Genomic DNA, 15,423 nt, shown 5'->3' with positions numbered 1-15,423 from the left:
TTTGGTGTCTGACGTGAAATGAGTTTGGGATGTCAGTTTAGTTTGTAGTGGACAGGTGCTCATGTCACAACTGTCAATAGTTGGTTCTTTCACTGGCAAAGAGGCTAAGAATGTAATGGACAAAAGGACTAAATTCCCTTTTCTCCCTTCCACAGCATGGTTACAATACATTGGAAGGGCAAGACGGGGAAGCCTAAACTGCAGTTGTCTCTGTTGTACCTATTCAGTGGATAAATAGGAGTGTCCAGGGTTTCTTCAACCTCACCCCTTTCACCACCATTAAATTCCAGCTTTAAAAACCAAAATGATTTTAGAGTCTTGCTACTGCACTGTAGCATCTATTCTGCCCTCCCTGGGCGCACACAGTTCCCAGTACAGCTAACGGGGGTTATACATGTTCACTGGGTAAAATTCACCTGTGTGCAGAGGACCAGAACAAGGCCTATGCACCACTTAGGTCCCACTTCAGCCTATCAAAAGGGTTTAAGTGCCGAACAGGCCTTGTACTGGCCCTCAGCCCAAGGATGAGTTTCACCCACAGAGAGTACAGAAGAGGCTCAAGACAGAGTAATAAAGCAGCTGTAAAGTGAGAGCATGATCATTTCTAAGGCCTTGTCTTGACTAGGATTTACAACACCCCTTTAATCCTTGTCAAAGCAAGACCCAAAGGGTTTGTATACAGAGATAAGCAGGTGAAGGTTTACTTCTGATACTTGCAAGGATACATCCTACCACACATCTCACTTTGTTTTGTAGTGTTGACAGCCTAAAAATATTATTAAAATAAGAATTATGCAATTATTATTATCTGTAGTAGTGCAATAATGGTAGATGGCCCCAACTGAGACTGGGCCCCACTGTGCTAAGCACAATACAAATGCATACTAAGAGATAATCCCTGGCCTACCTAAAGAATTTGCAATCTATGCAGGCAGACGAAAGGTGAGGGGAGAGCAGCAGAACAGAGAAGTTAAGTGACTTGCCCATGGTGTCACAGTCAAACAGTGGCTGAGATGGAGTCCCAGCAGGCCAGCATCCTACCCACAAGATCAATCTGCCTATAGACTATTACTTATAGGCAGAGCTGATAGCACTACCTATTATTAAGGTTGTCTGACACACCAGCGCACCAAGAGTGTGCCTGGGGCGGCAAGCCGCGGGGGTCAGCCTGCCGGTCACCGTGAGGGCGGCAGTCAGGCTGCCTTCGGCGGCATGCCTGCAGGAGGTCCGCCGGTCCCGCGGCTTCGGCGGCAATTCGGCGGTGGGTACGCCGAAGTCGCGGGACCAGCGGACCTCCCGAAGGCATGCCGCCGAAGGCTGCCTGACTGCCGTGCTTGGGGCAGCAAAATACATAGAGCCGGCCCTGCTGACACATCCCATTATAAGACCTTGTTTTCAGGTGCTTATAACTTTGCCAAACTCTATCTGTTCTGGCTGAAATTTTACATGTCAAGTGTCTTCTTCACACTGAGGTTTTTGGAAAATTTCAGCCAGAACAGATCAGCCTTTCCAAGGACAAGGCTAGGGCAAATGATGTTGTGTTGCCATGTTAAAAAATTCTGGTGACCTATTCTTTAAGAAGCTCTAGTGTCCCCTCCATGTTTTGCAATTTTGTGGGGGTGAGGGTGGCCTTTGTGTCAGTGTCATGCCTTCTGCCATCCTTGTGAAAATCTGCCCAAATTTGGCCAAGGTATAAACCTTTGAAAAATTGCAGTACACACATGCTCAGTAGAGACTAGCTAGAGCTTCACAGCTTAATCCCCTGGAGATTCCATCACCAATGGGCATGCTCCAGCCTGGGTCTGAACAGGACTTTCTTTGTACTTGCAGCTCTGGGCTCCTATGAGCTGTGCCAGGTCCAGGCACCTGAAATGCGAGAAGGGAGACTGTCTCTCGTGTGCCCTTAAAGCTCATCCTGCTGGGGCCAGGCTGTGTGGAGGAGGAAGCTGCCTGAATCAAATGCAGAGGGGACAAGAGCCAGGCATGGGAGGAAATATAGATTGGGACAAGGAGCCAGGGAGGTGGGCCGGAGACTGAACTGGAGGCTGATAGGAAGGAGAGAAGAAAATTGACTGGGGGTTGAGGTTAGGGGAGACTGGGACTGGCTGGAAAGGGAGAGTAGGAACCAAGGGGTGGTGGGAAAGAGGTTGGGAAAGCAGCAAGACAGATTTGATGGGCAACTCCTGTAAGAAACAAACAGTTTAGAGAAAGAGAGTCTCAGGACACTTCCAAATACAATAGCTGCTTTTCCCGAAGAAAAACCCCAACCAAACTATGGTATAAAGAGAACTAAATGATCCAGGAAACAAATAATTAAATCAGATAGCCCCTAGTACCCTGTTATTTTCCAAACTTCCAGGCAAATGAATACTTGGGAGGACCTTATAATAGGGTCTGTGATCTCAGAAGGATTCATACTAGCCTTGGCAGAAAGGAAAAGATTGCTTAAAGCAAGTGGCATGAAAAGAGAATACAGGAATGTCAGCTGAGGGACAAAATGGTTTGTGAAGTGCTGTAATAGGAACACTTCCCTGAATAGTGCAGGCAATTAGAGGGGAGAGGAGGTGGTTAGGTGCAGGGAAGAGGGTTAAAGGGCCTTTTCAACACTGTCAAGGAGAATCTCTAAATCACTCCCTCTACACTCCACTGACATCCAAGCATCAGATGGCAAAAGTCCTAATGAGGGATGAAGATGTCCAAGGCTCCTGGAAAATAAGCAAGTGGCAATGAGAATGACCCATACCTCAACAGAACCCAGTGATCAGCTGTACAGACAATCTTTGTGCAAGGCAGTGGCAGCTGCATGTGTCACATACAAAAATCTTTAATCCCAGTGATATTTCCCATGAGCTCTTGAAAGAAGCCAGACATTGTGTGTGATATAGTGATAGTTACACGGGAACTGAGAAGAGATCTGGGTAGGGTGAAATTGCGGCCTTTTGTAGCTGGAGTAGAAATGGACCCAAACTGCCGGTCGCTGAACCTGAGCTTGGAGTAGTTTAGAACTGGATCAAGAGCGGCACTGAATTTTTTTGACTCAGGCTCATCTCTAATAAAAAGCTGCCTGAAAAGGGAGAACAAAAGGAGTAGAGAACCAGGGTCTTAATCCTGTGGGCAGAGACCGTGCTGGTGTCAGATGGCTCACACTGACAGCATTGTCACAAACAGCTATAGTAACAATAGCAGTGAAGCCGCAGCTGCACAGATGGTGGTACAGGCTCGCCCCAGCCACCCGGGACTCTGGGTACTACTTGAGTAGCTAACCCATGCTGCTGCCTGTGCTACCACAGCTTTGCTGCTATTGTTCCTCTCAAGCTAGCTTTGATTTAGCTAGATCAAAGCAGTTCTGGATCTATCTACACATGCTGCAATCACATCTCCCAACTGCAGTGTGGACATACACTTAGGGGTGGCTGTTTGGCAAGCAGGAGTGATGAGTAGACAACATAGGTAAAGACAGATATCCAGGGCAGGTTATTCTCTCTATTCTGAGTGATTCTTCTCCCTGACACTTATGTAGGTTTCATTAGCTAACCTCTTTGTTAGTTTGTAACAATGACAGGTAAATTCTAGAGGGGATCTGTTTGAGCATTTAGAGATCAGGCTAAATGCACTAAATCAGTCATTTAGAGTAGCACAGGTTGTCAACAAGACTCTGTATATCTCAGTAGCCTGAACTTGTGATTCGTGGGTAAGTCAGAAAAGCTTTTGAACTAGAGACAGCCTGGGATTTAAGCACTTCTGGACTGTGGGTGAGGGAACCAGAATCTGAACCCTGATCTGCACCTGTATTTCACAAAGGGACTCTTAACCTTTGACTAAACCAAAACCCTAGGTCTGAACAGCTCCAGTCTGAAGAGTTTAAAATCTAGAACCTGATTCAAATGCTCTGGCTTGTGCTCATCTCTCACCTCAAACTCTGAACTTCTTTGACCTTCAGCTATCACTTTATATGAAGGTGTTCTTCATCCCAAAGAATGCTTGACATGTGTAAAATTCTTATATGAGATGAACTGCCTAGGGCTGGTACTAGAATCTGTACAAAGTGTAGAAAGGCAGGATGGGCCCGGGAAACCATCACTAGCTCACCTCACATGTTTATAGGATGCAATGTCCTTTGGGCAATTAGGTGGGGAAACAGGGTGGTGGTTACTGGGGTGCTTGTCACTGTGGGTTCATCTTTCAAGGCAAGTGTGGATCACCCCCAATAACTAAAGGGCGTAGCCGCAGAGGTTTGTGCTGGGAGAGATTGCTGAGCAGTGTGCCTACACATGAACTATTATCTGCATAGTGCTCCACTGTGACACCTGACCTGCCAGATAGAATAGAGACTGAATTCCCTAGCTGTCCTCTCCCATTCCCTGCTTGGACAGTTTTGCTTTGTCTCCCTTTCTCTCTGGGCTTTCTGGTCCCCATAGGGGGGCATAAGAGGCCACAGAGGCTGACAAACAGATGAAGAGGGGATTTGCCACAGCCAGAAGCTGTTGTTGGTAAGAGGGAGCAGTGGACACCCGGAGATGGCAGGACCTGTCACAGGTACGGAGGACAGCTAGATGCATTAATTCTGGAGGACCCCATTAAACCTAGGGCCTGCCTTGTGACAACACCCTAGAGCTTCCTTTAACTGCTTGGATATGTACAGAAAGTGAAGGTGAAGTGATGATTCAAAATAGTAGACCTGAGGATTTAACTGGCTGAGAACAGACAGGGGAAATCTGAAGCTTAGTGGCACTCGCACTATTCACTCTTAGAAAGGAGCTGAACACATCTGCAAATGCCACTATTAAATCACATAGGCCAGCTGGAACTGAGGCGGAAACCAGTGTTTTCTGTCATAATGATAGAGACAAACCATGTGACACAAGAGTAGTTTACAAATATAGGGGCAAATCCTGGCTCCACTTGAAATCAATGGAAGTTTTGCTGATAACTTTGGGGAGACCAAGATTAGGTCCAAAGGGCCCAGTTCTGCCGGAAGTTTTTTAGGTACAACTCCCATTGATGTTTATAACATGGACTCCACAATGACCAGGATTTGCCCCTGTATTGAAGTCAGTGGGCCAACTCCTGTTCTCGGTTGCACCAATGTGAGCTCACGGACATCTGTGGAAAGGCTCTAGTCTTACACTGGGGTGACTGGGTGAGATTCACCTCTGTGCAGACAGCTCACATAAGGCCTAGGTGCCATTTAAGTCAAGTTAACATAGAGCTGAAGTGGTGCTTAGGCCTGAGGCTGGTTCTCTGCACAGGAGCGAATTTCACCCCCAGGAGGCAGGTTTTGGCACAAGAAGAGAGTTACACCTGTGTAACTCAGGGCAAATTGGGGGCCCTAATCTTAGTTTCTCTGTTGAACAGCCTAATTATCTAGCAATACTGTAATGTTTGCATACTATGAATATAATCCCCTCCGTTGTAGTAACTAATTGACTTTTTATATTAGAAGCAAACTGGACTCCTGGTGCCAAATTCTGCCCTCAGCCACACTGATGTAAATCCAGAGAAACTATTCAAATCCATGGAGTAACTCTGGATTTTTGGCAGTGTAACTGAGGGCGGAATGGGGCTGTGGCTATTTTCCTGGCCCCAGGGGATTGTTAGTGAGCAGTAACTCTGCTGGGTCCCTTAGTGTCCCTGTTAATAACATTCTTCTTTTGATTTGTCTTTGGGCCTATTTTTGTATCTCTCCCTTAAAATGTTTGTATAATATGTAAGACTGCTGTGGAAAGAATTCAAGCTCCGTGATGTGGGGGTGTGTATTTTAAAGGGACAGTGCCCTGTTCACTCCAGATTTGCTAAGCAGTTACTGGTATTAGGATTTGAAACTTGCCTTGACTTAGAAGGCGAAGACAAACTGCGCTACTTTCACTATTAATAATAGTAGAACATACAGAGCCTTTCATTCTCAAGGATCCCAAAATGCTTCACTGACTGCACAGGTACATCTCAACTAGAGGAATCGCTGAGGTGGAAGGCAGCACAGAACGCACTGCACATGGGTGGAAAGGAAAACATTTGGCCAAAAACAATAGGGCAAACACCTGCACTTCAGCTATTAGATCTTTAAAGTCCATCCTGGGCTGAAAGGACCATTTTTTAAATTGAGGTCTCACTGAAAAGGCCCATGCAGTACGTTGTATGGGGTTTGGTTTATCTCTCTTCCTTTCTGAGTCTCAAAAGGATGCGAAAAAGGGAAAAAAAACAGTTGTCAGAGTAGTGCAAAGCCCTGTAGAAATTCTAGACTCATCATCGCTCCTTGAGAGCCAGGTAATGACTGTGACAATGAATGCCTTGCTTCTCCTGCCTTCACTTACCTAGGAGACTACAGACTGCAATAATGATCCACATGTCGGACGCCTCACGACATGATTAATGCACATTCCTTGGGTTGTTGATCAAGGTCAACCACAAGCTCCAGCTTGCCACTGAACGAATGGGACTAGCCACAAAAAGCTCATCGCAATGCTCTGTGCCCTGCGCTGCCTCCCTGTCTACCAGCAGGTCCAATTCAAATCTTAATCCTTAAAACACTTAATGGACTCAGACCAAGCTACTTTAGGGATTGTTTCTCCATTCACAGCCCTTTGAGACTGATGTGCTCATCAAGGACACAGAAGCAAAGATATGGCTACAGCTGCAGGTCTCCACATGCTTAAACCCAACATCTCCCTCCGCTGCCCCGCTGCCAACACATACCCATCCACACATAAAGCCCTCGGACATGTGCCTGTACGTCCTCAGAACATGTGCTTGCTGGCTCGTCTGAGTGCAGAGGTACAAGCTTGTGACCCACTGTAGTGTGTGTCTCCACCCGCTCACTTTGCAGTAGGCCCTACCACTACCCTACCGCCTTGTCTCTGGCTCCTGTTGGTCTCATCTTGGGCACAACACTACTACCAACCTGGCCTAGTGCCTTTAACAACTGTCTGCTCACGAAAGCAGAAGGCAAGAAGAACATGGAGAACAGGTATCTGAAGACTGATGCTTAGACTGCTAAGCCATGCCCTCTAGTATAGCTACAATTCTGACCTTCATTTTTGATTGTTTGCCTTCTACAGCACTGCTGCCGTAAAGTCTGGGGAGGGTTTAGGGAAGATGTAGTCAGAGTCAGGGACAGATTAAGAGATCTACACTGATACAGGGATGTTTGTGCTGCAATGCACAATGGGAGTAATGCTGTAATCTGGGGGCCCCTTTGAAACACGGGCCTGTTTCCACCTCCAGTCTGTTTGTGATTACAGTGCAATGGTTTTGTGTGTAACTAAACCAAATCTGAATGCTGTTTCCATGCTGAGAAGATGAAGCGAGACTTTTATTTATTATTAATTTGAACAAATCTTAGTAAAATGTTTGGTGATTAAAAATCCCACCTTTTGTCTGAGTAAGAATGTTCACCCCATTACCCTGGCCAAATTCCAGCTCCAATAATTACACTCTTCTTAGATTCCTGCTGTAGTTTTTCAACTGAATACTGTGTCCTTCCTCATTTTAAACCCTTCAAGGCAGGGAGCTTTTTTCCTAAACATCCATAAAGCACCTACACACTGGTACTACATGAATAAATGATCTGTTGTATAGTGTTATTGAGTGCTACTAAATAAATGATTTGTTCCACTTCAGAAGTGGCTGCATTTCAATGGTGGATAAAGTAATCCCTACAGATTCCTTACCCACCTCAAAGGAATATTATGAAATTTAATTAATTTCTGTTTGTAAAGAACTTCAAGACTCTCCAAGGAAATGTTCCATAGAAGCACAAACATATTACTAATATAATATTTTTTAAATTGATCTCTGCTCCTGTTGTTGTATTTTGTCTAGTCTCTTTCATAAAACACAATGGCTTACTATTTGCCTATTTTTAGTCAACATAATGTAAACTCACCCTCCCGCAAATACCAGAATTGTTAGCAGTTTATCACCTGGTTGAGAATGTAGAGAACGATACTACAGTATTATTATTAATTATTATTATTATTGATTGAGTTCCAAGAATGCACTTAGCCTAGTATACAACCTAGCTAGACAATCTTCTTGGCCTCAGGATCTTACAGTGTAAATGTAATCTTATTGCCCAGACATTGGCGAGATTGATAGATCCAAAAATCATTTCCATTAGGATCTAAAAACAGGTGCATACCTGAGATAGCCTTCTAATCTATAGCATTTAAAGTCCTGTGGGGTGCCAAGCTCTACTGTGATATGAATAAATGATGTCATCATAAGTATTCTAGATGCCTAAAGAATGTCAATTACTGTAGTCCAGAAAAATGTCCAGATTAGCTACTTAATCAAATAAATTAGAGAAATTTGTAGATCAGATACACTTCCCGAAGCAAGAGCTAACAAACGTGGTTACAATTTCAGAGTTTACACTGGATGTCTACATTGTGGGGGATTGTTGCCCATGTATTTGAAAAATAACACCCAGACTTGAAATATACACAGTTCCTAGAAAATACACTGTAGGGAACAAACCTGCCCTGGCAATGGGATTACTTAGATTACCTAACAGTCTTCTCCATACTCATTTCTGTGATCCTGATCCTATTGTTAAACTGTATGTTTACATTAGATGGGGTTCCGATTACATATAGAAACCACTTAAGCTTTGCTGTCATGGTTAAAATTCTTAACAGCCCTTAAGCCAAATGCAGCTTTGAACTGTATAATGGCACACAGGTTATTTTCTATTGATCATTGCCATAGAAATATAAAATGCGTGTCACGCTTACTCTTTGTACTGTGATTAATGCCGCTGATATTTCCCATGATTTCTTCACTCAAGACTATCTGCAATGATCAGCATTGTCATCACTTTCAACAACAGATACCTTCAAGTTCTATTACCATTTCATCCATCAGACTGCACACTGCATGGTAATCACCAGTCATACAAAAGGATGTTACACCTTATGATAACGATACAAACTAAGATATATTTTCCCCTTTTTCCAAACCCAGATTAACTTCTAAGGGGCATATATTTGTTTTTTTTCTTTACATTTTCAGAACCACTTTTTTTCCCTAAAGCAACATTTTGCGGGTGTATGAGTGGGTTTAACTTTCAACATTACCTGCACCCTCAAGAACAGCTTTTTTCTAATATCAAAAGCTATCTGTTTTTGTTATTTTTGTGGTTTTGTGCTGTTTTGCAATGGGTTTCCCCCTCAAAATGATTAAATCAAATACCTTTCTGCCCTGCCTTTCTCTTATCCTCATTTGCCAGATGTGCAGTGTCTGAGAGACAGTCTCTAAGCATCTATGTACGTGCAGCATATATTTGAGATTGGGGGAGAGCATGTGTGACAATGGGCCTGCTTTTCTCACCAACAGCCATTTCACACCAGTGTGGCTCTATTGATTTCACTGGAATTACTCTTGGTTTATGCTGGTAGAAGCTCTCTCTCTCTCTCTGTGTATGAGAGACAGTGAGTTGTATAAGTGTAAGGGTATGTCTGCACTACAGTTGCATGGCTAGGGTGGTACAGCTGTGCTGCTGTAGCACCATAGCATAGATGCTTCCTGCACTGAAGGGGGGTTTCCACCAATACACCTAATCCACCTCTCTAAGAGGTGGTAGCTAGGTTGATGGAAGAGTTCTTCTATGGACCTAGCCACATCTGGGGGTGGTGGTGGTGTAGGTTAGGTTTTCACAGACCTGAGCAATGTAGCTAGGTGGATCTAATTTTTAAGTGTAGACCAGGCCATAGAGAGCCACATATAGGTAATGTGTGTACATGACGAGGTGTATGTCAGTATGTGGATGTCTTTGAGTGTAGCTGGACATGCAGAAGGCTATGGGGGTGGGTTTTAGAGAATGTGTGTGTGAGAGACTGTAAGCATGTGGAGACTAGGGAAAAGGGGCATGTTTTAAAACATTAGTTAACATGCCCATTTGACTCCCATCAGTGTTGACCAGGATCAACTAACCTGTTTTAACTAATATGATTTTAAACAGGACTTTGCACCCAGCCTACAAAGGGCAAGTCATGTCTGAAAATGTGAGCTGGTCCTGCTCAACCTTGGGGTGTGAGCCTAGGCTTGTCTACACAGGCAATACCATATAACTACATCACTTTGGTTTTACCACTCTAAGCCCTTGTCTACACTGGCAACTTTCTGCCCTGCAAAGCATCTTTCTGTGGTGTAACTCCCGAGGTGTACACACTGCCAAGCCACTTAGTGCACAGAAACTCTGCAGTTGCAGCACTGTAAAAAACCCACCCCGATGAGAGGCATACAGCTTTCTGCGCTGGGGCTACAGCGCTGCGGTGCCAGTGTAGACACCCTGGTTGATTACAGCGCTACAATTGGCCTCTGGGAGGTTTCCCACAATGCCTGTTCTCGCCTCTCTGGTCATTGGTTTGAACTCTACTTCCCTGCCCTCAGATAACCAACTGTGAGCCCCACCCCTTAAATTCCTTGGGAATTTTGAAAGTCCCCTTCCTGTTTGTTTGGTGATGTGTGCAGAGGTCTCAGCGCATCTTTCCAGATGACCATGCCTGCTCCATCCACCAGGAGATCCCCTGCTTGGAGCAATGCAAAGCTGCTGGACCTCAACAGCATTTGGGGAGAGGAGGCTGTCCAGTCCCAGCTGCGCTCCAGCCGCAGGAATTATTATACCTATGGATAGATTTCATGATGCATGATAGAAAGGGGCCATGATCGGGACACACTGCAGTGTAGGGTCAAAGTGAAGGAGCTGTGGAATGCCTACCACAAGGCACGGGAGGCAAATCGCTGCTCCGGTGCTGCGCCCATGAGCTGCTGGTTCTATAAAGAGCTGGATGCAATACTCGGTGGCAACCCCACCTCCACTGCGAAGGCCACTGTGGATACTTCAGTGGCTCGCGTGCCAGTCGAGAGTGGACCGAGCCAGGAGGAGGAAATCTTGGACGAGGATCTGGAGAGGGAGGGGGACCCAGAGGCAGAGGACGACTCAGAGGTCAGAGATGCATGCAGCCAGGAGCTCTTTTCTACCCCGGAAGTCAGAGGAGGCTAGCTAGTCACAGCTATTGGAGATTGGCAAAACGCAAACAGGAGAGGAGGCCCCTAGTAAGTGGCTTTGATTTTGGAGATCACTGAAGGAAGTTGTTGGGGGCAGGAGGGTTGCAGAAAGCAGGCTTGTGTCTGTATGATGCATGTACCACCACATGCCTAGTCTGACTGGCGGAACAGGGTGTTGATTGACTCCCTGGGAATGTGCCTCAGAGATCTCCAGGAAACTCTCATGGAGATATTGGGCAATCCGCTACCACAGGTTCTTTAGCAGAGCTGCTTTGTTTCTTGCCCCATTAAGGGTAACTTTCCCACACCACTCTGCTGTAACTGGGGTGGGGGTGGGGGGGGGGACCATTCCTGCACACAAGCAAGCTGCATAAGGGTCAGGGCAGAAGCTGCAGTCTTGGAGAAGACCCTCCCTTGATTCCCTGCTCACCCTCAGCAGCGAGATATCTTCCATAATGAACACAACCTGTGGAAAATGTGGGGACAATAATGACTATAAGGCCCCCCCCTACAGTGCTGGGTCTCCCCAAGAGCCACGTGCTCAGTGTACAGTACGATCCTGGAACACTGATTTCCCCTGCCCCTGTGGTTACTCACCCTTTTGGGGGTCTTGTGGCTCATGTGTGCTTGCCTGGGGTCAGCCAGTTAGTGACAGGTGTGTGAATAGTGGCTGTGTTTTAAATCACTGAATCAGTGGTCTCTGTGTTGCAAACAATACTGCTTCTGTAAAATGTTGCATTTTGGCTTCACAGATATGACCTTGGGAGCCCAGCCTCCCTCTTTGTTATCGCCGGCTGAACGGCTGCGCAGAATTAGAAAGCGGCCACGAAAAACTAAAGAGGACTTTCTGCATGATGTCATGATGTACTCTGCTGCCGAGAAACAGGAATTGAAGGAGTGGCAGGACAGCGAGAAGAGGGACCGAAAGGAAAATCCGGTGCACCAGAACGAAGCCACGAGCGGCTCTTAAATGTTATGGAGTGCCAAGTGGACACACTCCAGGCGCTACTAGCACTGCAAACTGAGCAGCTACGTGCCTGCCCTCCCCTGCAGCCGCTGTCGCAAAACTCTTTCCCATGCGCCCCCGCCAGACACTACCAACATACTGCTATCAACCTCCCGTCTCCAGTCTGTACCCACTGCATTCCACTCCTGCCCCGTCACAGTCCAGCCCTGCGGACTCCCAGTACCCACTGCACTCAACACCCAGCCCTGTGCAGGTTAGCCCTGCTGAAATATAGTACCCACTGCACTGTACTCCAAAGGACAAAGTTGCATATAATACCTGGACATACACAAATCTTTAACTGTCCTGGGACCCAACCTCCTCCTGGGACCCTCCTTTCCCCGATCCCCCACAGTGCTGATTTGTTTTGTTGTTGTTGTTTTGTCTCTCTCCTCCGGTTGTTGTTTTTTAATAAAAGAATTGTTTTGGTTTGAAAGCAATCTTTATTCTATTAATTGAAATCAAACAGAGCCCTGTACATCAACAGGCAATTTTCTTAAACATTCACAGTGCATCATTTGCACCAATCACAATCACCTCCTAGCATTACAAGCACTGCACTCCCGAGCATAGCAACAAATATTAGTGGCTTTCAGCTTCAAATTGCTGCCTCAAGGCATCCATGATCCTTATGGCCCCGCGCTGCGCCCCTCTAATAGCCCTGGTCTCTGGCTGGTCAAATTCAGCCTCCAGGCGCTGAGCCTCAGTGGTGCAGCCCCAAGTGAAGCTTTCACCCTTCCCTTCACAAATATTATGGAGCGTGAGGCATGCGGCTATAAGCATAGGCATATTGTCATCAGCCAGATCCAGCTTCCCATAGAGGCAGCACCAGTGGGCCTTTAAACGGCCAAAAGCACACTCAACGGTCATTCTGCACTTGCTCAGCCTATTGTTGAACTGCTCCTTGCTGCTGTCAAGGTTCCCCGTGTATGATTTCATAAGCCACAGCATTAAGGAGTAGGCAGGGTCTCCCAGCATCACAATGGGCATTTCGACTTCCCCTACAGTGATCTTCTGGTCCAGGAAGAAAGTCCCAGCTTGCAGCTTCCTGAACAGGCCAGTGTTACAAAAGATGCGTGCGTCATGTACCTTTCCAGACCAGCCTGCATTAATGTCCATGAAACGCCCATGGTAATCCAGAAACGCCTGGATAACCATAGAGAAATACCCCTTCTGATTAATGTACTCAGTGGCTAGGTGGCCTGGTGCCAGAATTGGAATATGCGTGCCATCTATTGCCCCTCTGCAGTTAGGGAAGCCCATTTGTGCAAAGCCATCCACAATGTCACAGACGTTGCCCAGAGTCACAGTCTTTTGGAACAGGATGCGATTAATGGCCCTGCACACTTCCATCAACATGAGTCCTACCGTCAACTTTCCCACTCCGAACTGGTTAGAGACTGATCCATAGCAGTCTGGAGTAACCAGCTTCCACAGTGCGATCGCCACACACTTCTCCAATGACAGGGCAGCTCTCATTCTCGTGTCCTTGCATTGCAGGGCTGGGACGAGCTCATCACACAGTCATAGGCGCTGACTCTGTGGGTGCTCCGGGACTGGAGCACCCATGGGGAAAAACTGGCAGCTCCCCACTCCGTCCCCTCACCCCAGCTCACCTCTGCTCCGCCTCCTCCCCTGAGCGTGCCATGTCCCCACTTCTCCCCCTAGCTCCCAGTGCTTGCCGCTGTGAAACAGCTGTTTTGCGGGGGCAAGCGCTGGGAGGGAGGGGAGAGGAGGGGGAACGCGGCGTGCTCCGGGAAGAGGCGGGGCCAGGGCGCGGATTTGGGGAAGGAGTCCAATAGGGGCAGGGAGGGGGCGGAGTTGGGGTAGAGACTTTGGGGAAGGGGTTGGAATTGGGGCAGGGAAGGGGCGAGGACCCACCGGCACCGGGAAAAGTTGGCGCCTATGCACACAGTCCCATGAATATGGCTTTCCTCATTCGAAAGTTCTGCAGCCATTGCTCGTCATCCCAGACGTGCATGACGATGTGATCCCACCAGTCAGTGCTTGTTTACTGAGCCCCAAAGCGGCGTTCCACTGTGGTCAGCAAGTCCGTGAATGCCACAAGCAATCTTGTGTTGTAGCTACTACGCGTGGCGAGATCAATGTCGAACTCCTCTTACCTTTAAAAAGCAACAGAGGGTCCTGTGGCACCTTTAAGACTAACAGAAGTATTGGGAGCATAAGCTTTCGTGGGTAAGAACCTCACTTCTTCAGATGCAAGTAATGGAAATTTCCAGAGGCAGGTATAAATCAGTATGGAGATAACGAGGTTAGTTCAATCAGGGAGGATGAGGTGCTCTGCTAGCAGTTGAGGTGTGAACACCAAGGGAGGAGAAACTGCTTCTGTAGTTGGATAGCCATTCACAGTCTTTGTTTAATCCTGAGCTGATGGTGTCAAATTTGCAAATGAACTGGAGCTCAGCAGTTTCTCTTTGGAGTCTGGTCCTGAAGTTTTTTTGCTGTAAGATGGCTACCGCAAAGGCTACCGCTTTTTACAGATTCAGACTAACACGGCTACCCCTCTGATCCTCTTATCTTTGTAGCTTAAGGAATAACTCCACTGCCACTCGTGATGTGTTAGAGCGAGCAGCATACTGGTCAACAGTTTGGGATCCATTCCTGCAGACCGAAGAGGCAGAGCGCGCAGTACACAAACTGTTGAAAGATGGCGTCAAATGCGGATGGAAGCACAGGGATTGCTGGGATGCAAAGCAATGCATCACGGGTCATTGGGACTGGACCCAGGATGCCCCACGACCCACTCCACCTTCCCACAACTCTTAGCGGCAGAAGAGGAAGAGATGCTCTGTGGGATAGCTGCCCAGAGTGCACTGCTCTGAATACTGCTGCAAGTGCGGCAAGTGTGAACATGCTATTGTGTAGGCAGCTCACAGTGTGAATACACAACAGTGGTTGTCCTTCAGCGCTCTCTGAGTGGCACTGTAACTGCTGGCGAGATAACTCTGCCAGTGTAGACATATCCTAAATCCTTATGCAGACCTGTATTTCAGAATCAGAGTGCCCTTTTCCAGTTTAGTTAATACATTTTAAACATGACCATCTATCCTAGTCTAGAGAGAGAGAAATTGAGGAGTGAGATTAGATGTAGGTGTGTGGAGAAGTGTGTGTGTGTGAGAGAGTGTGTGTGAGAGAGAAAGAGAATGTGCATTGGGGAGAGCGTGAGGGAGACTGTGTGTGTGTGTGTGTGTGTTGGGGGAGTGTGTGAGGGAGACTGTGTGTGTGAGAGACTGTGTTGGGGGAGTGTGTGAGGGAGACTGTGAGAGTGTGTGTGTGTGTTGGGGACAGTGTGTGTGAGTGTGTGTGTGTTGGGGGACTGTATGTGAGAAACTGTGCATGTGAGAGAGAGGGAGTGTGTTGGTGGAGAGTGTGTGTGAGCGACTGTGTAT

Source organism: Terrapene carolina, unplaced genomic scaffold (assembly GCF_002925995.2).
Source record: "Terrapene carolina triunguis isolate 2854851 unplaced genomic scaffold, T_m_triunguis-2.0 Scaffold406, whole genome shotgun sequence".
Taxonomy (NCBI): Eukaryota; Metazoa; Chordata; order Testudines; family Emydidae; genus Terrapene; species Terrapene triunguis.
Note: the sequence above shows the minus strand (reverse complement) of the source record.